This window comes from Enhydra lutris, unplaced genomic scaffold (assembly GCF_002288905.1).
Source record: "Enhydra lutris kenyoni isolate GAN:26980312 unplaced genomic scaffold, ASM228890v2 scaffoldscaffold4, whole genome shotgun sequence".
Lineage (NCBI taxonomy): Eukaryota > Metazoa > Chordata > Mammalia > Carnivora > Mustelidae > Enhydra > Enhydra lutris.
Genome location: NW_019154088.1, coordinates 45,619,191 through 45,646,814, shown reverse-complemented (window position 1 = coordinate 45,646,814; position 27,624 = coordinate 45,619,191). Strand labels below are relative to the sequence as shown.

The 27,624-nt window shown below is 35.8% G+C and overlaps 1 pseudogene across 1 annotated transcript; it reads right to left on the bottom strand.

The window, feature by feature from the left end:
- Window positions 1-5,327: 5,327 nt before the first annotated feature.
- On the bottom strand, window positions 5,328-26,223 carry LOC111139777 (annotated as a pseudogene). The gene is made up of 2 exons (XR_002640110.1): window positions 26,134-26,223; window positions 5,328-5,813 (listed from the first exon to the last, which is right to left on the bottom strand). The product of XR_002640110.1 is annotated as a 60S ribosomal protein L8 pseudogene (transcript).
- Between the last annotated feature and the right edge of the window lie 1,401 nt (window positions 26,224-27,624).

The window sequence follows — 27,624 nt, the reverse complement described above, 5'->3', positions numbered from 1 at the left end:
AAAAAGGACATATTCCTCTGACTCATGCTCTCCAAGCCCTTTTCACAATTCTCTAAGCATATTTAAATTTCTTTTATGAACTTTATTTTGTGAAAATACCTAGGGTATTTGAAAATAGTTATTTACTCTAATAATTGAATATGATTAAACTCTGGTAACAATTTCTACCCAAATCAATAACTCTATCTATGTCTTATCTACAGCTGTTCTATACATAGTCGTCCATTGAGGAAAACGAGTTATGCAGAAATGCTATAAAAACAAATGCTAGAATTGCCTTTGAACAGTGATTTCCAGGAAATTAAAAAGTCCAATTCATATATAACTAAGGGTTTTTCTAAAATATCTATGTTGGCAAATTGTTATAGTAGTTTTTTCCAGTGGCATGCAAAGAGGTATTTTGAGTTACATTTTAAATAACTTTTGAAATATTAAATTAAAAATAAAATATTAATTATAGTGTATTTCACTCTGATTCTATTTATAATCAAAGAAAGAAGAATTACTGATAAAAGTAATATTTCAATATTCATGTTATTTTCTTATGTCATTTGGCAAATTTTAAATTTATCATTATTTTTATACTTTTAAATTATATAATCAGTAACTCTATTCACTACATATGAAGATACTATCTATGATTATCATTTAAAATACCATATTGATAATTCTACTCCCCCAGCCTTTTGATTGGAATTTAATGTAGTCTTTGAGAAGTGGCAGTTCATTGATGTAGGCAATAATTTCTTAGAATAAAAATCACAAATCTCTGAAAACTCCAACGGATTTAGGAGTATGTAAGGTATCGGGGTAAATGTCAAATTTGCATAAAAATACAATTTTAAAAGTCTTAAAGGGGATAATTATACTCACTTTATTCTTATTATTAGTGGTTTGTGCAGTTCTAGACAACCAATATTTATAGTCGCCCAGATCAGTCTATCACTGTGTCTAAGGACAAATTTACCTTATTCCTGTATCCTATAGAGAACTGGTGGGTCCTTTTTGCTTCCTTTTACTAAAATCTATATTTTTCACTTCAACTGACTTATAATTTTTCTTCTTAAAATTACCCTTTTTTCTCCCATAGTAAATTGTATAACTCAAATTATTTACCATCTTCTCTCCTTGCCACAGTCTGTTAAACAGCTATATATTCTGAGTATCTTTTAAGGACATTAATATGATATGATGACATTTTCCTGTTTGAACCATTCAAAAATCTTACTCTTTCTCCTTAAGAAATGTCCAATCCCTTACTTTTCTGTTCAGTTCCCCACTTAGCCTCTGAGCCATATATCTTGACAGCTGACTGTTTCTCGATGTTCTAGATAGTTATTTTTAATTTCTTCAATATTTGAAATTATCTCTAGAACTCCAGGATTTTGCCAAGCTGAGAGAAAGTAGAGGGGATTGGAACTGAGCTGGGTGAGGTTCGGGAAGGGATTAAAAGGGCTATAGTCATACTGTCTCTATTTGGCAGCCAGTTCCAACTGCAATTCCTTGGAAGAAATACAATACAGATTTTTTCCAAAGAAGTGGTGTTAAGAGAATGCCTCAGCAGAAGTGATCATGGACTACGAGATAAAGCACAGCTATTTCCTCCACAGAGGAATTACCTGACAAATGACTTCTTAGCCATCAGGCCACGATATATATGTTGCTTGTGGTAAACTTCAAGATTGACATGGATACTCTTGCTTTTGCTTTTCCATGACACCTTGTATCTCTGCCCATTTTATAATACTTACCACACTATATTATAGTGTTTTTCAAAATGTATTTTTATTACAGAAATAATATATGGATATTTTTGTTCCAATAGATTGAAACAATGTCTTTATGACAATAAAATTTATCTTCTTTAAATGTGATATCTCTGTTGCTTCTCAAATGTCATAGATAACACTGCTAACAGGGCATTTATATATAGAAGTATACAATTTTAGTTACTTTTCAATTCAATCGGTTTTTATGTATTTTGAGTATGGGGCTTCTGAAAAATAATTTTTGAAAAAAGATTTTCTCAAGAGTTTGAAGACTAATGAATAAGGGAAAGTATAGGAGAACATATCACTAGATGCCTAATGCTTTAGGAAAGAACTGATAAGTGGCAGAGTCATTTAGAGCAGAGAAGAGATAGGTTATAAAGATTTATAACCTATTGAATTAATTGTCCTTCTATATAATATATTTTAAAATATCTTTTTTTTAAAGATTTTATTTATTTATTTGACAGACAGAGATCACAAGTAGGCAGAGAGGCAGGCAGAGAGAGAGGAGGAAACAGGCTCCCTGCTGAGCAGAGAGCCCGATGCGGGGCTTGATCCCATGACCCTGGAATCATAACCTGAACTGAAGGCAGAGGCTTTAACCCACTGAGCCACCCAGATGCCCTATATTTTAAAATATCTTAAACTAGTTTGTCTTATGCTAAATCATCATCTAATGTGTGTGTATTTAGGCCAATAGTCACTAATTTTATTACAACTTATTAGTTAATATAGTCAGGTCCTTGTCTTGTTTACTTTTAATAGCTGTGGAATTTTGTTGATTCTGGAATTATTTAACTCACCTTCCTCCATACCAGTATTTCAACTCTGTACTTTAACTTGATTTGAAACAACGATGTTGGTCTCTCTCAAGGACTACCTTAGACCTTGCAGGAGGGGGCTCCTTGTCCTCCAGATCTCAGGATACAGGTATCTGGCATGGCTTCTTGCATTATTCAGCCTCACCATGTCTATAGCTAGACATATTCTGCATGCTTTCACAACATAATATTTCAGACTAAGGAAACATAAATATGTTAAGTTTGACTCCCCATTGTACTTTGCCCTTAAAAGTATCTCTAACAAACAAGGCCAGGAGTTGCAGTATACAAGATCAACATATAAAAATTAGTTATATTTCAATATACTGGGAATGAAGAACCCAAAAATAAATTTAAGTAAATTATTAATTTAACAACAGCATCAGAAAGAATAAAATACATAGGAATCAATTAAAGAATGGCATAAAATCTGCACACTGAAAATTACAAAATATTGTTGAAAGAAATTTAAAAAGACCCAAATAAATGGAAAGGCACCCCATGTTCATATATTGTGAGACTTAATATTGTTAAGATGGCAATACTCCCCAAATTGATGTACAAATTCAACACAATCCTCAATAAACCCAATCTAGATCTGTAGCAGAAATTAGCAAGCTTATTCTAAAATTTATGTGGAAATACAAGGGACATAGTTTTGCTAAAATAGTCTTGAAAACTAGGAACAAAGTTGGAATATTCATAATTCTTTAGTTTAAAACTTACTGCAAAGTGCTCTAGACAGTATAGTCCTGGCATAGTACTTAGAATCTAGAAATAAACTTTTACATGTATGAACAATTGATTTTTTTTTGAACAATTGATTTTTGACAAGGATGCCAAGATAATTTGATAGGAGAAAGGGTAGGGTTTTTTAGAAAATTGGGCTTGGGACAACTGATTTAAAGGAATGAAGTTTGATCCTTAACTTACCCATGTACAGAAATCAAAATGGATACACCTGTAGCATTACCCCTTATTTTACCATGACCACACAGTTGTTAAGTGACCTTCTCTGGGAGGTACTGTCCTAGCATGAAACCCGTAGTCTGGCAGATTGGACTGCACCAAGCCAAAGGACTCCAGAATGTCTGGTTTCCTTCCACCCAGGCGGGCTGGTACTTCACCAAGAGTACAAATACCACCCAAAAAACTACAGAATTTTAGGGGGGGGGAAAGTGTCTCAAACTTGTAAAGGGAGCTGGACAGAACTTTTTTGTGTTTATAGATAGCAGCCACTTTTAGAAAGTATTAAACATCTCTTTTTAAAAGATTTTATTTATTTATTTGAGACAGAGAGATAGCATTTGAGAGAGCACAAGAAGGAGGCAGTGGCAGAAGGAGAGGGAGAAACAGACTCCCCCTGAGCAGGGACCCCAATGCAGAGTTCAACCCCAGGACCCTGGGATCATGACCTGAGCTGAAGGCAGCCACTTAACTGACTGAGCCACCCAGGAGCTCCAAATATTAAACATCTTTTCAAAAATGTTTGATCAGCATTCCAGTCAATACACTTTAATGACATGAAGCTCCCTTCTGAGAAGTCATATTTTACCCATCCAGCTGATCTACAGTTTGTGAGAAATCCAATATTATCATTTAAATACTTAAAGATGCAAGGACTTTAACCAACCTTATGAGTTGGGGTCCAGTATACCCTTAACCTAGCCTCCTCTAATGTTAGTATCTTACATAACTATAGTATTTATCTGTTTGTTCCATTTTAATGGGCAATGCTAGTGGAGAATTTAGGGATTCTAAAATAAGCATCCACTTTTTTAAAAAAGATTTTATCTATGTATTTGAAAGAGAGAGAGAGGTGGGGAGCATGCACAGGAGCAGGGACGAGGGGCAAAGGGAGAGGGAGAAACAGATTCTCCACTGAGCTGGGAGCCTGACTCAGAGCTCAATCCCAAGACCTGGGATCATGACCCCAGCCAGGCACATGTTTAACTGACTGAACCACCCAAGCATCCATTTTTTCATTCAATAAATATTTATTCAATGCTTTGCTAACTCCATTCACTAGATTAAAATAGAGAGCACCCCAAAGTGATATAAGTCAGTCAGAGAAAGAAAAATACCATATGATTTCACTTACACGTGGAAATTAAGAAAGAAAACAAATAAACAAAGAAAAAAGAGACAAACCAAAAACATACTTCTAACTATAGAGAACTGGTGGTTACCACAGGGGAGGCATGTGGGGGAATGAGTAAAATAGGTGAAAGGAATTAAAAGTGTACTTATCAGGATGCCTGGGTGGCTCAGTTGGTTGGACGACTGCCTTCGGCTCAGGTCATGATCCCGGAGTCCCGGGATCGAGTCCCACATCGGGCTCCCAGCTCCATGGGGAGTCTGTTTCTCCCTTTGACCTTCTCCTCACGCATGCTGTCTCTCAATGTCTCTCTCTCAAATGAATAAATAAAATCTTTAAAATAAATAAATAAATAAATAAATAAAAGTATACTTATCATGACAAACACTGAGTAATGTTTAAAATTGTTGAATCACTATAATTGTGTAAACCTAAAACTAATATAACATATATATTAATTATACTGGAATTAAAATTTTAAAGAATATAAATTAAAAAATAAATGCAAATTTAAAAATAATAAAAAATATAGAGTAGCCCAAAGAAGTAGTTCCAGGCACTGTTCTAGGTGCTGGGGATAGTACAATAAGCAAAATACACAAAATCCCTGCACTTTTTTTTTTTTTTTTTTTTTTAGTGGCAGAAGGACACACTTTATTGAGCCCCTCAACCCTAGTTCTCCTTATCCTGCACAGTCTTGGTTCCCCAGAGACGCCCAGTCCGGCGGGCAGCAATAAGACCCACTTTGTGGCCAGCAGGGGCATCTCTGCGGAGAGTGGAGGGTTTGCCAATGTGCTGGTGGTTGCCACCTCCAAAAGGATGCTCCACAGGGTTCAAGGCCACTCCCCGCACACGTGGCCAGCAATTCCTCTTTGCCTTGTACTTGTGGTAGGCACAGCCAGCCTTCAGAATGGGCTTGTCGATGCGGCCACCTCCGGCCACCACACTGACCACAGCTCTGTTGGCTGAAGAAATGACCTTCTTTGAGCCCAAGGGCAGCTTCACGCGGGTCTTCTTGGTCTCCGGGTTGTGGGAGATGACGGTGGCATAGTTCCCCAAGGCTCGGGCCAGCTTGCCCCAGTCCCTGGGCTTCTCCTCCAGACAGCACACCTTTCCTTTGGACTGAGAGATAGACAACAGATAAGACAAATAAGTTATATAGTACAATAGATTATGCTGAGTAGAATTGTCAAAATTAAAGCAGAGAAGGGAGATGGATAGTGCCAGGTAAGAGGAATTGCAGTTTTAAATAATACGGCCAGGGGAAGATCTCTCTGATAGTAAATTTGAGCAAAGATATGGAAAAGTTTCATACTTGAGCCTTGCAAATACCCTGAAAAGCACATTCCAGGAAGAAGGAGCCCCAGAAATGAAGACCCTTGTATAGGAGCATGGGAAGAAAACTCAAGTATTAGGGAGTAGTATTACAGGAGCAAAATGATTAGGGCACTCCAGATAGGCTTCTACTTTTGACTTTGTGGCTATTGTTCCCTCTGTCCAGAACACTCTTGCTCCAGATGTACATGTTAGTTTTTATCTTCCTCAAATCTGTGCTCAAATCTCACCTTCTCATGAGGCTTACTCTAACCACCTACTTTAATACTGCAGCCTGCTTGTGCCTCTCTCCACCATTATAGACCTAGCATTCTGGATCCCCCTTACTATGATCTATATTTACTATTTTTCCTAAAATTAAAAATTTATGTTCTAAGTCATATATGTTGTTTATTGTATGTTTCTTCCTTGCTTGAATGTGAACTTATGAAGGCAGGCATCACTTTTGCTTGTTTAGTGGTAGATACCAAGCATCTAAAGAGGGTCTACCACATGAAAATATTTGATGACTAAATCAATGAACGAATGCAGAATGAATAGTTGATGAAGAAGTAAGTAAATGAATGGCGGGCTTTAAGTGGAGGAATGATGTAATAACTTTAGATGTATTGTGTAGAACAGCCTAAAGGAAAGTAATTGCAGATGCAGGGAAACAATGTATGAATGCAGGGAAGAGATATCTGTAGCTTGGACCAACATGAGAGCTTTAGTGACAGCAAAGAGGTGCCTGCATCTGTATCTATTGTTGCTAATAGATTGGAAGTAATTTATAGAACCAAGAGAAAAGTTGAATATCATGTCAAAGATTTTGGTTGAAACATATAGAAAGATAATATTTCATGTGACTGAGATGAATGGGTGGAACAGATTTGGGTGGCAGAAACAATCAGGAGTTCCACACTAAATGTGAGCACCGAGAGAATGAGAAGTCCAAGGATGGAGCCCTGGACAGTCCAATATCTGGAATTGAAAGCATCGAGGAGAGACCAAAGGAGATTAAATAGAAATAACCACTTAAGTAAGAGGAAAAATCAAATATGTATGAAGTTCTGAAAACTAAGGATGGGAGTGATCAGTTTTGTCAATTGTTATTGATGGGTCAAGTAATATGATGTTTTCAATGAATATTTAATATTGATAGAGTAACATGGCTTGGCAAAGCATGTGACCTCCCCCACCACATACACATATTACTTCCAACATATAACATCCAGTTTCTTTCTTTGTGTTATATAATTACTGCTGATAGTGATCTCATGAATATTTCTTTCTCTCCCTTATACAATGGTATTGGACTTAACATCTTAAACTTTCATTCATTTGACCTCTGGCCAGTGAATTTCCAAAATACGGTTACAGATTGTTTACTTTTTATTTGAAATAGTCACAACTCAAATACACAGGCAATATGAATCAATAAAACCCATTTCTCTACCTATTTCTATAACACCTTAGTTGTATGTCATTGATCAGAGCCTTTCTGAGTTTCAGTGTCTTTTTACACAGTTAAGGAAAAAAGATTAGATTATTTAAGGATTACCAATCCCTCTAAACTTGAAAGGAAATCCCTGGACATCAAGTGCCCTGTGGCTCAAGTACTGACGTGATAATTGATTGTACAGAAAGGAGCAGAGACTCCAAAAAGAATGCATGAAACTGTATGAGATAAATTTTGCCTTAAGTCAGCCATGGGCACTAGTCTCCATTTACTTGAGCTGTTTCAGGAAGTTTACAACTCCATACAAGCATTGGACCTTAATTTCACCATAAGAGCTCACAAATTTTATGATAGTGCATATTGTTACTACTAAAATCTCATTAAGATCTGCAGTTACCTAGTTGAAGTATAAAATGATGTGCAATGTTAGTGAAATGACAAATGACACTCAAATGTCATTGTGAAGATTAGAGCAGTAACAAGTTTTAAAGCATCTAAAATAGTATGCCACTATGTATGATAGGCCACTCATTTCATCAATAAATGTTTATTATCTCAATAAAATCAACTTAAATTACTTGGGGGAACAGAACTATATTATAATATAGGTAACAGATGATAATTTAACTATATGTATTATCTAGCTACAAATGATTATATCAATTAAGCTGATATTTTATATTTATGCACAGTTCAGTTTTGTTGAAAACACTTATTTAAAGTTAATTAAATGCCCTCTCAAATTTTCATTTATTTTAGACCTATTAAAAGGGGCATTTCTGGGTCTTCAAGGGAGCAGAAAAATGATATGAAAAGTTTTCAAACCCACCAAATTAAGAATGAATATAATAATTTTATTATATATTTTATCCTTGAATTTATGATCTCACTGTAACATTAAATAAATGGCCCTAAATGTGCATAAACCTGAGAAAGAAATGAACCTCTCATTCTGTTGTATAGCCCAGAGTGTAATAACTTTACCCACACGAGGTCTCAAATATCTGTTGATTGATATGTAACACCATTCAATCCTCAGGTCAAAAAATTCTGGGCATTTAATTTCTCTTGTTAAAATACATTTTAACTAATGATATCAGAGACTAGAGGTGACCTAGGAGGCTATAGGAAAAAGCTCATTACCCAGAGCAATAAATGTGGAGATCTAGTATTTGTAGACCATAATGATGGGATTCTGTTTTGATATGTAATGTATGTAAGTGAAAATCAACATACACTGTATTTTAGGAAAAATCCATACATTTGAATCTAATATATATTATTGAATATCATCTTCACTGTGACTTACTTAAGCTTTTATTACATCCTAATTGACAAAAACTTTATGCCAGCCTTCATGAATACCACTCTATTTCCCTAAAATTATGCCAGTGATGGTAGGACTGTCCTATGCTGTGTTGCCTCATGGTCTATTATAGAGGAACAGCCAATGGTCAGAGAGACAGTAGGAAATAAGATTCCCTTCCTCTGACATTCCACCTGAACAGATATTAACAAGCCATCAAACTTTCAACTTCTTATTTTTCTCACCTATAAAATTGTAATAATTAATTGATTCAAATATTAATTTTATGAATATTACATAATGGCCATTTTTATAGACTGTGAAGCAGTTGTAAAGTGACAGTTACAGACAGGACAAATGAGGCACCTGGTTTTATAAAATTTCATTCTTATGTAAGTGAAACACGAGAAACATACATAAGAACATATCATCTGCTCTGATGTCCTGTGCAAAAAGAACTGCTGATGAATTGGTAATTCAAGTTTTACTTAAAGGCATATGAATGAAGGGAAGGAGTGAAGATTTATGGTAAAAATATCACCTAGGGGATAGCAATTGTAGAAGTCCTGAATTGGAAAGTTTTATTATATCTGATTAACACAATGGAGGATATTTGGGACAAGTGAAATGCCATAGAAGATGAAGTAAGAAAGAGAGATAGGAAGCACAGCATGAAGGACCTTAAAGGAAAGTGAAAAGTTTAAATTTTGTTCTAAAGTAGTAAAAAGCCATCAGGAACTTTTTTCAAAACAATTAATAGACTTCAGAACAGCTTGGGATTTACAGAAAGATTTAGTGGAAAGTACAGAGCTTTCCTATAACCCCTCAACTCCCCCTGCCACCCACACAATTTGCCTTATTATTAACATCTTGAATTATGTGCTATCTTTGTTACAACTGATGAGCCAAAATTGTTACATTAACTAAATTCCATAGTTTACATTCAGGTTCACTTTCTGTGTTGCATAATCTATGTGTTTTGATAGATGTATAATGGTGTAGATCCCCCACTACAGTGTCATACAGAATAGTGTCATGTGCCTAAGCATCCTGTTCTCTACCTATTCATCCCTTCCTCCTAAACAGAACCCCTAGCAATCAGTAATCATTTTACTATCTCCATAGTTTCGCCTCTTCCAGAATGCCGTATAGTTAGAATCATACATTATGTAAACTTTTCAGCTTGGTTTCTTTCACTAAGCAATATGCTTTTAAGTTTCTTCCATGTCTTTTCATGGAATGATAACTCATTTTTTATTGCTGAATAATATTCCATTGTCTTGATGTACCACAGTTTATTTATCCATTTATTTATTGAAGAACATCTTGGTTACCTCCAAGTTTTAGAAATTATAAATAAAACTGCTATAAATATTCTTGTGCAAGCTTATGGGTGAACAGAAGTTCTAAACTTGTTTAATTAAATAACAAGCAGTGAAACTGCTAGATTGTACATTAAGAGTATGTTTAATTTCATAAGCAACTGTCAAAATGGGTTCCAAAGTGGCTGTACCAATTTGCATCCCCACCAGCAATAAATGCTATTGCACCATAACCTTGTCAGCATTTGGTGTTCTCAGTGTTTTGGATTTTAGCCTCTTTAATAAATGTGTAATGGTGTCTTACTATTGTTTTAATTTTAAATTCTCTGATGACATATGATATTGATCATCTTTTTGTAAGCATATGCCATCTGTATTTTTTTCTTAGCGAAATGTCTGTTCAAATATTGTGTTCACTTTTTAATTGGATTGTTTAATTTATTACTCTTATTCTTAAAGAGTAAGTACTCTTAAGAATTTTTAGTGTATTTTAGATACTGTCCTCTTACCAGATATGTATTGCAAAGATTTTCTCCCAGTCAGTGGACTCTTTTCATTCTCTCATTTCTGTGTCTTTTGCAGAATAAAAATTTTAATTTTAATGGAGTCCAGTGTATAAATTTTCTCTTTCATGGATTATTTTTATTTGCATGTGAATATATGGTTGTTCCAGCATTATTTATTTATTTATTGAGAAAAAATTCTCCATTGAATTGTCTTTGCTTCTTTGTCAAAGATCAATTCAACATCAGAACCTATAAAAGGAGCAATCAATTATTTGAGTCCTTGTTTTTCATATGTTAACCCTGCTGTATCAAGAAAGAATTATAATGGCAGTGGGAAGAAGATTAAAAGAGATTAGGGATTAGATTAGTCAAAAGAAATTGCTAGTATTTTGTGATGTGAGGGTGAAAAAAATAAGAAATTAAAACATAACAATGTTTTAACAATGTGAATATAAGGAATGAAGACAGACAACCTCTCTAAGTCGCATTTGGCCCAAGACTCTATGAGTTTAATGTTATCAGGAAATTTGAAATTTGTTAAAATTTGGGTGGGCTTGTTTATTTCTGTTTCTGTTTTTATTTTTGTTTGAAAACTACTGTCTTTGTAAGTTAAATTTTCATTTTATTTCACATTTGATATCATTTAAATTATTATGTTGTTATACCAACATACCTGGGATGGTTAGGAGACATGAAAAAAGACCCAGTAAAAATGTGTCTTAAGATATCAGCATATTAAATACCTTACCCTCCTTTTCAAATGACAGTGGCAAGAATGATGAGTAATATTTTGCCTTCAACACTAACTTTTAATGATTATTGCAATGTAGATCACAATGTATTGGTTTCTTCTTAAATTTTAATTAAATCATTTCTGGTAATTATCCAAATGTTAAAAGAAAATGGTATTCATGGAAAGCCTTGTCACAGTGTTGATTAACACTTTTAAAAAGACCAAAGAATTAAAAAAAACAATAGATTTTACTAGTAAATTCCTCATAAACTGAAACTTGGAAAGAAACTTGTCACACTAATGATAATAATCTTGTACAAAAACATAGTCCACTTATATAATTAGGTAAAATCACATAGGAGAAAGTAACAATAGCTGCAATTTTAAAATGAAATCCCCATCCTCTGGGGAGGAATGGTGTAATCATTACAGCAAGGTTTCTAAAAATATTGCTTTTAATTTTCTTTTTATTTTGGATATATAAAGACTATAATCTTTGGAAGCCTCTTCATCAAATCCATTTTAGGTGATAATAAGCATTCCTACAGAAAGTCAGGAAAATGATTCTACCTGGATTATGGTGGGGCTTTCCTATATTCTTCCCCTTATACCAGATCTCTTTTAGGCAATGCTTGTCCTTTTAGGCAATGCTCGTCAAATGGTATCTGATTGCCATATTGTTGCAGACATGAAATTTACTAAGTTCTACCAACATGTCACTTGCTGTAATAAACATAATCCCTGAATAGGTTTATAAATAATAGCATATTTGTGTAGATGACTATAAATATAGAAGACTGAGAAAAGAAAATTTTATTTTGTGCAAGTCATGCTTTTATCAAATAAAAGCAATTAAAAACTTTATGCTCTGAGTTATTTTCATTATTTATTTATATATAATGGTGTAAAGAAGGGATAACTCCTCAATATACAGATTCCCTCAGAAAGGTTGTTTTCTCAGTTTTCAATGTTGGAGGAAAACACAAAAGTCACATAGTTTCAACTATGAATCCAATCCACAAGGCCCCTCTAAAATGTCTAATTCTGTGGTTCTCAAATCTGGCTCCAGTTTGGATCATCCCAGGAATTATTTTTAAATTACTGATACTCAGGTCCTATCCAGAAGAGTTTAATTAGAATATCTTGGGATAAGTCATGTTCATCAATGTTTTAAAAACCTCCCCCTTTAGGGATCATGTGGCACCAGAGTTGAGAAGTACTGTTTCAGCTTACATATGTGCCAACTAGTTAGAATCATTCCCATAACTATTCCCTCATATTATATGAACAAGACTAATTATGAAACTCTGAAGTCTCTGAATATTAGTAAAAGTTTGCCCTGGGGACACCTGGGTGGTTCAGTTGGTTAAGCCACTGTCTTCAGCTCAGGTCATGATCCCAGGGTCCTGGGATTGAGTCCCACATCAAGCTCCTTGTTCAGCGGGAGGAGTTCAGTAAGCCCTTTCCCTAGCAAACAGCCATTTTTTTGTGTATGTGAAAATTATATTAAACAATAACAGTAGCCATATAAAGTCTCTGGGAATTATCCTATGTGCTTACAACAACTTGAGGAACAATTTGATTTATTCGATAAAATCCATGAAATCTGGTTAAGAACAGCAAATCTGTGACGTTTGAATCACAGCAAATCTGTGACATTTGAGCCATTGAACCTGGTTCTACTCCTCACCCAGTTCTCCCATGTCCCAGCTCCTTGCTACTGAAATGACTCCCAGTTGCTCTACTTCAAGTGAGTCTGGCAAAGAAGACAGGGCCTTCCACTTTCCTCAACTCCTACTTCATGGCTACAATTTCACTTTTTAGGGACAAGCCCCAGTAGCCCTGTGTGGTGACAGCACACTTCCACTCAGGCACCACAGAGTAAACTGGGGCTCTTCATGGTAAAAATTTATGTAAGAGAAGAGTTTCACAGCAATAGGGCATTAAGGTAACAATATGTTAAATGAAACCCAAGTGACCAGAAAACGAATGTAGCTTCCTAAACTATTAATTCCAGGGAAGAGTATAGAATTTGGAAAACTTTAGGGTTGTTGACAGTTATTCTCCTAAGTGTGTTAAAATACATCTAGAAATAATATGCAAAAACATTTTTAAATAGTTTGAACATAACATTAATACACCATTTAATATATGTGACAAAGTAAAATATTCATTTTTATTTTTATTTTTTAACAAATGTAAACCACGTCGCCACCACTATTATCAAAATATATAATATTCCCATGACTCCAGAGTTCCCTTGGGCCCCCCTGTCTTTGATCTCCTTCCTAATCCCAGCCCGTGGGAAACACAGATCTAATTTATGTCTCCATAATTTTGAATTTTCTAGAATGTCATTCAATGGAATCATATAGCTATTTATTTTCTGTGACTAAGTGACTTGTTTCATTTAACGTAGCACTTTTGAGATTCATCCATATCACTGTATGTATCAGTAGCTAATACCTTTTTTTTTTTTTTTTTTTTGACAGAGAGAGATCACAAGTAGACAAAGAGGCAGGCGGAGAGGGAGAGAGGGAAGCAGGCTCCCTGCTGAGCAAAGAGCTTGACGCGGGACTCGATCCCAGGACCCTGAGATCATGACCTGAGCCGAAGGCAGCGGCTTAACCCACTGAGCCACCCAGGCGCCCCAGCTAATATCTTTTAATGACTGAATAGTAGTCTTATGTGTGAAGTATCAAGATTTATCTGTACATCATTTGTTGAACATTTAGATTGTTTTTAGCTTGGGGCCATTATTCATAAAGGTGTTATAAACATTTACAAATATGTGTAGTGTGATAATGGTTTTCCTTTCTTTTTTAATTAATAAAACTCGGAGAGATGCTGTTGGGTTTTGGTGAGTAAATGTTTAACTTTATACACAATGCCATAAAGTATTTTCTGAAGTGGCTGTATTGTAAAATAAAAATATTCATTTTAATATCTATAAAAGAACTTTACATATCCTGGAACTGCTTACCTCTTTAAACATGAGGGAGGCCTACTTCAGGACTTTAGTGGAAGAGAATGCCTTAGAGAACATATCTCCCCTTGCCACGGTCACCTTTCTGCAGAGAGTAATTGTAGTTTAGATTCAGTTACTCTGTTTATTCATAAGGCTTCCTTATAAAATAAGCAAAATGACCACAGCAACTGGAAGCTCATTTTTTTCTTCATCTTTTTACCCTAGATTTTTTTTTTTCTATTTTAGGCATTAGCACATACAAATTCTGTTCTCTCTCTCTCTCTCACTCACACACACACACAAACACACAATGTGCCTGTATTTCTAGCCTCTCTCACCTCCTAGAAGGTAGACCTTCTCTAACAGCCTAATGCTAAGTATTCTAGTTCAGAATTTGAAAACAAAAGAGAAAGTAAAGACCATGGAGATGGGAGGAAGTTCACAAGGAAATGCCAAGTGAAATTAATCTGTATAATAAAGGAGAAGAAGGGAGAAACACTCTGAGAAGTGCCTGAGAGAATTTGGGAAGAAGAGAAAAGAGAATATTGGAACTATTTAGCAGTATTATGACTGAAGAGTCCCAACAATGCTTTTGGCAGGTGTGAGTAGAGATTGAAATTCCTTTTAAATTACTTCCTGGCTTCTGCAATGTTTCTCTGCAGATGATGTCACTTAAAACAGAATCACTGCTCACTGGTTGGTGGCTCCAATTGGATGACAGTTGTGAAAAACAGAATCTCTCTGAATATGTATGTGTATAGGACGGAGAACTAATTGGTGTGATGCTGTTAGACTCATTTGTTACTTTTTAATTCTCTTTAAAGGTACCACACATCTATTACTTTGGAGTCAGACAAGACTCAGTTAGTACGGGCAGTTCATTAACTGTGTGACATTGGACTAGTTCTTTAACTCATTTCCCTCACCTTAAAATGCATTAATAAGAGATTAACTCTCAGACCTCTGTTGGATTTTAAATGAAATAATGTAATGAAATGCTTACTAAATTTCTGGAATATAATAAAAGTAAAGCAATAATAGTTATTATTGGCTGTTGATTGCTTTTTATAAAAAAAAAAAAAGGAACAACAGGGCTCCTAGATAGCTAAGTCAGTTTAATGTCTGACTCTTCATGCTCCATAATCAGCACAGAGTCTGCTTAAAATGCTCTCCCTCAGCACCCCCACATTTGCATGTTCTCTCTAAATAAGTAAACAAAATCTTTAAAAAAATGAAGAAAATAAGAACACCAAAAAAGAATGCCACAGAGAGAGACATAAGGGTTGATGAGAGAAAATTCCTGAAAAATATGCTTAATGGATGTCTGAAAAATGTGTTTGGAATAGGTGAATGACTGATTGATTGCATTCACAGAAACTTTTCACAATCCTATTTATATAGTGAGTGTATGTCAATGATATTAAAAATATTTCAAAGGGACTACTACTTTCATTAAGTTTCTCTCTTCCACATCTCAGTGCTTTCCTATTTAATCATCTTTCATTCTCTAGAAATACTAACGCTCTTCACAACTTAATGATGTTTAATGTAGATAAAATATTCTTTATAATGTACAGTTAGAAGAAATATCTAAATAAAAGGTCAGAGTATTTTTTATTTTAGCTTTGTTGCCAACTCTATATATAAATTTTACCAATCTTCCTTAAAACATTCTTTCAGTATGTTTAATGTAAATTATTTATTGTAAAATGATATAAATAATTAAAATGTATGATCTAGCTACTGCCTTGTTATGTTTTGTGTCTTGTTAAGGTTAATGATTAAAAAGGCCTCATGTAAATGACTCATGTTTATGGCTTGGTACAGATGCATTTACTCTTTTGTTTCAGATAAAATTGTTAGTTATCTAATAAAAAATAAAATAAACAAGAATCCTTTGTTTAGAATAAGACTGAAATAGTATTTGGACTAATGCATTTTCTGAAAACAACTAAAATACTGGATTACATATATTTTAGCCGCTTCTTACAACATCAAATTATAGTTAAGATAGGAAGAAATAGGGGTGCCTGGGTGGCTCAGTCAATTAAGGGCCCATGTTCAGCTTGGGTCATGATCTCGGGGTCCTAAAATCAAGCCCCATGTAGGGCTCCCTCCTTCTCCCCTCCCTCTACTACCCTCCCTCCCCCCGGTAGTGCTCTCTTGCTTGCTCGCAAAAGAAGAAAAAGAACAAAACAGAATCTGTGAAGACACCTAATCATATATTAATGAAAACCAGTGAATTGCAGACAAGGATAAGAAAAGTTCTACCTCCATATAGTGAAACCACAAAAAAGATAAGATATAAAAAAAGAAACCTCTAAAAGTATCTAGAAGGGGAAAAAGACAAAAATACCTTCAAAGGAGTGACAGTTTGGCTGTAGAAGGTAGAAGCCAGAGGTCAATGCAACTATATGTAAACCATAGTATGGTTCATCTTAATTAGTGAGGGATTAAGTTTAAACAAATTTCATAATACATTCTAAAAAAATAATTTGGTAACTGTTATGTGTTGAATTACGTTGCCTGAAAAGGATACAATGACATCTTCACTTATGGTTGTTGCAGATGTCATTAGTTAAGATGAGGTCACACTGGAGTAGAGTGGACACCAATGTGTGCACATGCGAAGAAACAGAGACACAAGGAGAATACCAAAGAAAAGGCAGAGAATAGAGTTAGTGCCCCTGAAAATCAAGAAATGTCAAAGTTTGCCAGCAAGTCATCAGTAGCTAAGAGGAGGCAGGGAAGGATTTTCTTACAGTTTTCAGAGAGTGTGGTTCCCCACTACATGATACTGAACTTCTAACCTCCAGAACAATGAAATAATAAATTTCTGTTGTTTTAAGCCATCTGGTTAATGATAGTTTGCAGAGCTGTCCTAGGAAGCAAACATAGTAACTTAGTCAGTTACAGAGATGTGATATTGAGTATTTCTTACAACTCTGTTAAAAGAGATTTTATTATTAAATGGTCGTTATTAAATGGAATTGCTGGGTTCCTGAATGGCTCAATAGGTTAAGTGTCTGCCTTCAGCTTAGGTCATGATGCCAGGGTTCTGGGATCGAGTCCCGTATCAGGCTCCCTCCTCGGTGGGGAGCCTGCTTTTCCCTCTCCCTCTGCCCGTCCCCCCTGCTCATACCCTCTCTCTCTCACTTGCTCTCAAATAAATAAATAAATAATCTGGAAAAAAAAAAAAAAAGAAAAAAGAAAGAAATGAAATTGCTGTTACTTCCCTAATGTTTTAGCAAAAGTTCCTACTGTGGAGGCTACAAATGATAGTATGAGTATCATTTTAATGAGACTTATGAATTAATTAATAAAAACCATATTAAACAAACAATGACACTAATATTTCCAAAAATCAACAAATAAATTAGATTATATTAGAATGATTTTATCAATAATTTACACTAATAACATATGACTGGGTTAGTAGTTCCATATATATTAAATGTTATTAAATTATGGGGCTAAATTACTATATTACTAAAACTGAGTATTTCAGTGTCATTTACTTATAAATATATTTGTTGTTTTTATAGTCATAAAATATTTTGAATATCATTCATATGTATTGTGCAAATAGATATGCCACAACTTTTAAATTGGAAACAAATGCTGATTGTAAAAATGACTATAAGAAATAGAAAACATGAATAATATTATAACTATTAAAGAAATTGAAGAGTCAATAGTTAATTGAAGGGGGTTTTTTCTTCTTTTTTTTTCCTTCTGGATATTTTAGAGAATTTTCTTTGTATCTTAACATTTTTTAGCAGTTTTGCTATACACTTTTAGGGATATAATTTCAGGAACCCAATGTCTTGCCTGAGGTTCATTGGGTTCCATGAATGTTGACTAGGCTTTCAGTTGACAACTGAATTATAGTTAATATTCAAGAAATTTACTAGTACTCTATAGTCAATTGAATAGTCATAAAGCCCTAGTACAGTGGGATTCTTAGAGTAAATTAAGAATTAAAATAAGAAATTATTCTAAACCTATAGTAACTTTTCTAGATAATAGAAAATGGGGGTGGAGATATTTTCAAATAGACATAAACTTGACACCAAAACCCAACAAGGTCAACATGAGACTGGAAAACTACAGCCTAACCTCAATCTTAGAGATGCACTGGGTGTATATGGAAAATCATAGACATAGTATTATCAAACCAAATTCATCAATGTATAAAAATGATAATGTATCATGTCCAAGTTTATTTTTCTCCTCCAGAAATTGAAGTTTGGTTTAACATTAGAAAGTTAATAAAGGGGGACGCCTGGGTGGCTCAGTTGGTTAAGCGGCTGCCTTCAGCTCAGGTCATGATCCCAGCGTCCTGGGATCGAGTATCACATCGGGCTCCTTGCTCAGTGGGGAGCCTGCTTCTCCCTCTGCCTCTGCCTGCCACTCTGTCTGCCTGTGCTCACTCTCTCTGACAAATAAATAAATAAATCTTTTTTTTTTAAAAAAGAAAGTTAATAAAGGTAACTCAACATATAGCAAAATAAAGGAATATAATCACATCTTCTTTCTAGCATTAGAAAAAACATTTGATAAAATTTAGTTTTTGTTATAAAAACTCATAGAGAAATAGGAATAGAAAGTGAGTTGCTTAACTTGATAAACTAAAACCCCAAAACTATGATAAACATCAAGGTTAATAATGAAATATTAAAATATTTCTCTCTCCATTTGGATGAAAGACAAAGTTATACACCTGTTCATCTGCTTTTGGATGGTTGCAACTCTGTAAAATACATTTCTCTTTTACTAGGTGAATCTCTATTAGATTTTATCCTACATTCTTATGAATATCCTTTACTCTAATTCTAGTAGTGGTTTTATAAGTTTCTTAAAGATTTCCTTTTTGTTTGTTTTTTAAAAATTGTCAATGCAAAAACAATGTCTTCTGTGATAAACACAGTTTTAATTCTTCCATTCTAATATCTATGTTTTCTATCTTCACCCTGTAGCACTAGCTAATGCCCCTCAAGACAATATTTAATAGAAGTGACATTAGGCACTCTTGCCTTCTTTTCAATCACAAAGGGGAAATATTCAATATTTCACCATTATATACAGTGTTAGCTATTGTTTGTTTGTTTTTAAAGATGTACGTTTTTAGACTGCGGAAATATTTTTCAACTCTTACTTTGCTGAAAACTTTTATTATGAATAAAGTTTTAATTTTACCAGATGATTTTTGTCCAATCTTTGTGATGAGCAATTATTTTTTCTCCTTAATTTTGTTAAGGTGGAAAATTATGCTGCTTAAATTTTTGATGATTAAACAATCTTGATTTTTTGGATTCAATTCCAGTGGTCGTCATATATTTTTCATTCAAAATTTTGTTGGATTCTACTTGACAATATTTTGTCAAGGATTTTTCGAGACTGTGTTTCTGGGGAAAATTTGTCTATAAGATTCTTGTCTTATATGACTTAGGCTTTAATATCAAATATATTCTGATTTGTAAATATTATTGGGAGATATCTCACCTCCTGCAAAGCAGACTTTGTTGGCCATATGTTGTAGATATCACCAATAACATGGAAGTGCTCAGCCTGATGTTAAAAGGAGTGAGACTTGAGGAAACAGTGGGGCATAGTAGAAATGAACAAGCACAGATTTTATTGTCAGATAATTATAAAAATCATAGAGCCAGCACCTACCAGCTCTCTTATCTTGGTTGATGATCCTGAAACATTTTCCAGTAGATTTCCTACATGCAAGTACCCTTCTCATAGTCTGCTTTCTGGAGAACATAATCTGTGACTGGAAATGAATGTAAGTTTCTTCATGTATCTTAGGGTTGTGGAAACAAAATCTAGTCATTTCTGTTGTTTATGTGAACAAACACAAGGGTTATGGAAGGAATAAGAGTTAGAGACACTTCAAAATCAGTGGGACAACCAGTCCAGGAAAGAGATTGGGACTGGCAGGGCTGAACATTAGTTCTCAAGAGTGAAGCTTAAATTGAGCACCTCATCAAGAAAGCACCCACCCCCAACCGCCATCTTTGTAGAAACAATTACTCCAGCAGAAGCTACCAGCCAACCAGACAGAGCCATGTGAGTTCCGAAATACTTCCCCACCACTGACTGACCAGTTATGAAGAGAGACTTTTGCCTCTTATATTCCCCTTCAGAGCCCAAGAGCAGAGAACCCAGCTCTCAGGTGAGGGTGAGGGGCATCTGTCCCAATTCACACCACCTATAACCAACTTATTAAAAGCAGAGATGACCTGTACTGCAGTGCAGAATAAGGGATAATCTCTGAAAAAAGCTCAAGATTGGAAAATTTAATAGAAAATATTGAGTTCTGAATACAAAAACTATTCCACTGCAGTAACCAAGTGCAACTGAAATTTTATGGAATGAATCAAAATGGTGTGATGAAGGCTCCCAGCATGTAGTGAAAAGAAGAGGTTCAATAGACACACTATTGAGGGAAAGTTGTTAAGAAAAATTTTTCATATTTATTTTTTAAAAAATCATTGGAAAGGGGTTTGTCCCTCATTTTCTAAGAATGTTTATGAAAAGTTGTCATTTTTTCTCCCATAAACATTTCACCAACAAAAGCATCCATATGTGGAAATCTATGTAAGAAATTTTTTATTTACTATTTCAGTCTTTTGTTAGATATAAAACTATTAAGGCTATTCAACTTTTCCATTTATCTTTATTTTTTGTTAATCTGGGTATTTCTAAGAGATTTTTCTATTTCACTTAATTATTGCTGCAAGGTACTCAATATTTTCTTCTTTTCCTTTCAGATATAGAGATATACCTAGTTTAATTCTTTTTTTTTTAAGTTTTTTTTTTAATTTATTTATTTGTTAGAGAGAGAGAGAGAGAGAAAGCACAGGCAGACAGAGTGGTAGGCAGAGGCAGAGGGAGAAGCAGGCTCCCCGCTGAGCAAGGAGCCTGATGTGGGACTCAATTCCAGGACTCTGGGATCATGACCTGAGCCAAAGGCAGCCACTTAGCCAACTGAGACACCCAGGCATCCCTACCTAGTTTAATTCTTGATACTATCATTTCCTTTCTCTCTTTTTTCTCCTTCACTTTTATTTCTAAAGATTTTATTTACTTGACAGAGAAAGAGATCACAGGTAAGTAGAGAGGCAGGTGGCAGGGGTCAGGGGTGGAGATGAAGCAGCTCCCCACTGAGTAGAGAGCCGGATATAAGGCTCAATCCCAGGACCTTAAGATCATGACCTGAGCTGAAGGCAGACACTTAACTGACTGAGCCACCCAGGTGCCCCAAAAAACACTTTTATAGTTCACATATGACCGATAACATTTTAAAAGGACATTCACAAAAAATCTATATCTAATATTTTGCTTAATTGTGAAAGGCCAAATGTCTTCTCTCTAATATTAGGAACAAATTGAGGATGTTTACTGTCACCATTTCTATCCAACAATTTCTATTCTATTGAACCTAGCCAGTTCAATGAGGCATAAATAAATAAATAAATAAATAGCTACTCAAATTGTTTAAAAATAATAATAATAATAATTAGATCATCACAACCCATGCAAAAACTAAAGATTTACTAAAATAGATATTCCAAAATTTTAACTGAAATTCTATCTTTTGTAACAGGTGTCAGCAAACTATAGCCAGGGGACCAAATATGGCTTGCCACATATTGTTAAAATTAACTTCCATTGAAACACAACCATGTCCTTTTTGTTTATTTATTGCCATGGTTGTTTTTGCATTACAACAGGAAGAGTTGAGTGGTTGAGATGAAGACCTACAGCTTGTAAACCCTAACATAGTTACTGTTGACCTTTAATTTTTTTTTTAAGATTTTATTTGTTTGAAACAGAAAGAGACCCACAAGCAGGGGAGTGGCAGAAGGAGAGGGAGAAGCAAACTCCCCACTAACCAGAGAGCCCGATGTGGGGCTCAATTCCAGGACCCTGGGATTATGACCTGTGCAGTAGGTAGACATTTAACCAACTGAGCCACCCAGGCACCCCTACTATTGACCTTTTACAGAAAAAGTTAGCCAACCCCTGTTCTGTTCTGTACAATATATGCCATAATCATATCGATCAAATATAACTAATGAAAGAGAATCCAAACTTCTCTTGGGTTATATATAGCATCCTTTTCTCTCTACACAATTTATTTTCATCCATGATATTCATATTAAGTCCCGAAACAAACTTAAGCCTAATACCTTATTATACTATGCCTAGCAATGTACTCTGAAAGAAATAATTAATGCACTGTGTTTCTTCACATTTTACTTATATTTGGGTGATAACATCAGGAATCTTTACTGGTGTACAAGGTACCCCAAAGGCATGAGGCTGGAGGAATTGATGTTTCCTGAGAAGGTAAGTTGAGGCTCTGTAGGGAAATTGATTATTTGATGAGTAGAGTTTTACCAGCTGGATAAGGAAGATGAGGTAACAAAGGCATGGCATGATGTAGCAGCAACAGCCAGAGTATGAACATGCTAAAGCTTGGTGTCCTGTATCCTTCCCCTCTCACATTCCCACAGACCACTGCGCACATATATGCATAATCCTTCATACAGCCACTTCATCCAGCTTCATTTGTAGTTTTACTACCTTATTTTTCATGGCCCTACCCTCTGTTTAATAAGTACAGGGACTTTCTTTTTAAGAAAAAAATGCCTTCTTTTATTTTAATCAATTCTGTGATTTAATTCTTTTTTTTCCCCTCCTCTTATAAGGGAATGGTAAAGCTGTCCAGTTATCAAAACAATTAACATTCCTTTTCTTGGGTGGACTACCATCAGTGTGCTTTCATGCAGCAAATCTCCCAGGTCCTAGGAACCACTTCCAGACACTGAAGTTCTTCTCAGTTCAAAAGACTCCTCTGCCTCCAGGAACTCCAAATGCTTCTGTCTTCTTCGGAGGACTTCTGGAATAGGTCATAGATCTGCTGCTCTGAATCCCTGTAGAAGTAGTCAGTGGTTTCTGTCATTTCTGAAAAACTGATCTCAGAAAGCCCAGATTCACTTAGAACTTTAATCTCTTGAATCAAGGGGCAAAGGTAGCATCAGTCTTGCCTCTCCCCACAAGGTAAAAAGGGTGCTTCCGGAGCTCCACTGTCCACGACAGTGTAGTCACTCCTCAGCCTGGGTCAGCTCTCTTGGCTTCCAAAGCAGCTCAGTGAATACCAGCAGGTCAGCTAGGGTAAGAGGAGGCCCACGTTGGTGGCAGTGATGGACAGCACAGCCATGGCATGTCTCTCAGACAGCTGCAACTGCCAGCATAGATCTGTCAGGCTCCCTGTGGTTGCTGTGTTGTGATTATTTTTTTTTCTCTTTGGTTCAGTTTCAGAAACACATTTAAAACTATGCATTGCCCAAGCACATTGAATATAAGGAATTATAATTTAAACTATTTCTTTAAATAAAGCATTGAATCTTAAAAAAATACTTAAGCATCACTTAAGGAGCCAAATCATAAGCTGATTATTTTAAATACAATTTAAGGTAGTATTTGAGTTCTCATTTTTGTTCAAGAAAGAAATGGGCATTGTACATGGCTACATGGTTTGATTGCAAAGATTAATTAATGTTTGTTATCTGTGGTGACTCATACTTTTCACAGCAGTCTTTTTCAAATTGTGATTCCGGCAAAAATTGGTATCTAATAATAAGGATATTAATTGGTATGCTGTTTAATAAATGAATTAATGCATAGCATGTAGATAAATAAGGATAAAGAATTCTCATATTTTATCATCTATTTTTTATCATATACACTGCTAGTTTATTCATTAAAGCCTCTGAAAAATACCCAAGACTATTGATTTGGTTCAACTCAACAGTTGCTAAACTCATATGATCATGGAAATCTTTTTGACTTTCCAAAGTCCTTTTTGACTTCAAACAAATGAAATTAGGAAACACAACTCTACTACTTTTTATTATCCATATTCCACAGCCTGTGGCTTTTAAGAAAAGTTTCTATTTTCTCTTACCTATTAAATTTATTTTTCCTGTTTCTACAATTCTTAAACCTTGAAATTCTTTATTTTTCTTTTTAAAGATTTTATTTATTCATCTGAGAGAGAGAGAGAGCATGAGGGGGGTAAGGGCAGGGAGAGGGAGAAGCAGGCTCCTTGCTGAGGCTTAATCCCAGGACCCTGGGATCATGAACAGAGCTGAAGGCAGACACTTAACCAACTGGGCCACCCACATGCCCCCAAATTATTTCTTTTCACACGCGATTATTTTGTAAAACACCTTCTTGTTACATATTTATCAAAAGTACCTATAATTTTTGGAATTATATAGAATAAGATATAGTTGCTTTCAATTTTTGTGTTTAACAAATTTTAATGCATTATTTCATTATCCTCTAGCCAATTATAGTTATATAAATAACTATTTGCATGAGGCACATAGCAGTCTATTGGCTTAACTCCAGTTTTTTGTTTGTTAGGTTTTTTGTAAATGATCTTATTTAGGCAAAAGGTATGTGGTAACATGTTAACAAAGAGAACTAGAAATATCGGAACATAGTATTTGATCAATAACGTTTAGTTAAATGATAAACTAGTCCATGTCTACAGATTTTTCTCAATTTAAAATAATGGGTTGTTTTCTGTTTAGCCTTGTGTGGTACTCTTTAAGCAAGTTAGACAGATTAAAATGATCCCTTCTTCATATTTTTAACCTAAGAAATTTTAATATCAATTCATGAACTCAATGAACTGCCTCAGTGAGCTCCTTGCTTCTCTGTTTCTCGTAATTCTCTAATGGACAATGGAGGCTCGAAGCTGATGGAAAGCAACAGGTTTGGGACCAATTCCAAATTCCTGCCACTTCCTTTACTTGTGTCTTTTCTCAGAGCTTGGCCTTCTCTCTCAAGAGCTGTTTTCCTTTCAGAGCCAGTTTCATTTTCTCTTAATCCGTTACTCTCTTCCCTCTCAGAGGCCTATCTATACTATTCTCTGATGAGTATCCAATTCCAAAGACTAGTGTCTGCTTAATAGGACTTATTCACTTACTCCTCAGGTCTTTTCTGCTCCCCTTAACTCCTTCCTAAATCCCTGCTGTCTTTTCTTTCTAAATTTTTACTTTCCTGGAATCTGAGTGGCAAGTTTCACTTATGAAGTGCCACAGAAATACAAACTTGTATTCATCCCTGGGTCACTTCTGTGCAGGTACAGTGGAATGTTCTGACTTCAGAAACAATCTGCCTTTTTAGAGGCCAAACATGATTCAGTCCTGCAATTCTTTAATTGTGTGGCTATTAGAGTTCACTTCTGACAGCTATGCATACCACCCCTTTCCTCCTTCTCCTCCTTTTCCTTCTTCCTCTTATTCCTCCACTTCCTCTTCTTCTTCCTCTTCTTCTCCTTCTCATTCTGCTTCACCCTCTCTCCCTCTCCTCCTCCTTTTTCTTCTTCTTCTTTTTTTTTTTTTGGCTGGGTACAGTGTACATTATTGATGGTACATGACAAGGTAGGGCTACCCAAGCCCTTCCTTCTTCAAGAAACTGTGTAGAGGGGAATGATGAGTTGGGGCAAGGACTCCCCAGCAGCTCTTCCTCTTCCTCTCCTTCCTCTCTTGCTCTCATTGTTGCTGGTAGTCCAGGGGTCTCTCTCCTTGGAGGCCATGTGGACCTTAAGGTCCGCCACCCAGGTGCTATAGCCAAATTAATTGTCATACCAGGAAATGAGCTTGACAAAGTAGTTATTGAGGGCAATGCAGCCCCAGCATCAAGGGTGGAAGAGTGGGTGTCATTGTTGAAGGTGCATGAGACAATCTGGTCCTCAATTAGCCCAGGATGCCCTTGAAAGGACCCTCTGATGCCTGCTTCACCATTTGGTGAATTTGGAAGCTTTCTCCAGGTGGCAGGTTGATCCAAGACTGACACCTTGGGGCTGGGCGTATGGGGGCACTGAAGGCCATGGCAGTGAACTTCCCATTCAGCTCAGGGATGACCTTGCCTGTGTAGCCTTGGCAGTGTTAGTAGAAGCAGGGATGATGTTCTGGGCAGCCCCTGAATCATCCTGGCATGGTTCCAGAGGGCCTGTCCACAGTCTTCTGGGTGACAGTGATGGCATGGACTGTGGTCATGAGTCCCTCCACAATGCTGAAGTTGTTATGGATAACCTTGGTCAGAGGGACCAAACATTTGGTGGTGCAGGAGGCATTGTGACAATCTTGAGGGAGTTGTCATACTTTTCATGGTTCACACCCATTACAAACATGGGGGCATCAGCAGGAGCAGAGATAATTACTCTCTTGGCCCCACCCTTCAACCAAGCCCCAGCCTTCTCCAAAGTGGTGGAGACTCCACTGGACTCCTCAACATACTGAGCAACAGCATCACCCCATTTGATATTGGCAAGTTCTCACTCTGGGAAGATATAGATGGGCTTTCCATTGATGACCCATTTCCCATTTTCATCCTTGACTGTGACACGGAATTTGCTGTGGGTGCAATCACACTGGAATATGTAGAACATGTAGTTGAGGTTAGTGAAGGATGATTGATGACAAAAATTTCCACTTTGTCAGAGCTAAAATCAGCCCTAGTGACCAGGTGTTGAATCTGGCCAAATTTGTTTATTCCAACCTTCACTACTGTGTCTCAGGGATGCAACTTGTATTTCACCAGAAGATACAGTTGTCTATTGAAGGGGAAGCAGAGAGCCTGGTCCTTTTCTTCTTATGTGTGTGTTTATTTTCTTTCATTTTTCTTTGTAGTTATCAAAATGATGCAGACTTGCGTTCCATAGATTGCATTTTCATGCTGTTGATTGTTTCTTTTTCTGTGCAGAAATTTGTTAGTTTGATGTAGTTCTATTTCTTTATTTATGTTTTTATTAACTATAGTTTTGAAGTTATATCCCTGAAATCATTATGGAGACCAATGTCATGAAACTTTTACCCAAAGTTTTATTCTAGGAGTTTCAGAGATTTTGATTTTTTTTTAATTTTATTTTTTGATAAACATATAATATATTTTTATCCCCAGGGGTACAGGTCTGTGAATCGCCAGGTTTACACACTTCACAGCACTCACCATAGCACATACCCTCCCCAATGTCCATAACCCCACCCCCCCTCCCAACCTCCCTCCCCCCATCAACCCTCAGTTTGTTTTGTGAGATTAAGAGTCACTTATGGTTTGTCTCCATCCCAATCCCATCTTGCTTCATTTACTCTTCTCCTACCCCTTAACCACCCATGTTGCATCTCCTCTCCCTCATATCAGGGAGATCATATGAAGGTTGTCTTTCTCCGATTGACTTATTTCGCTAAGCATGATACCCTCTAGTTCCATCCACGTCGTCGCAAATGGCA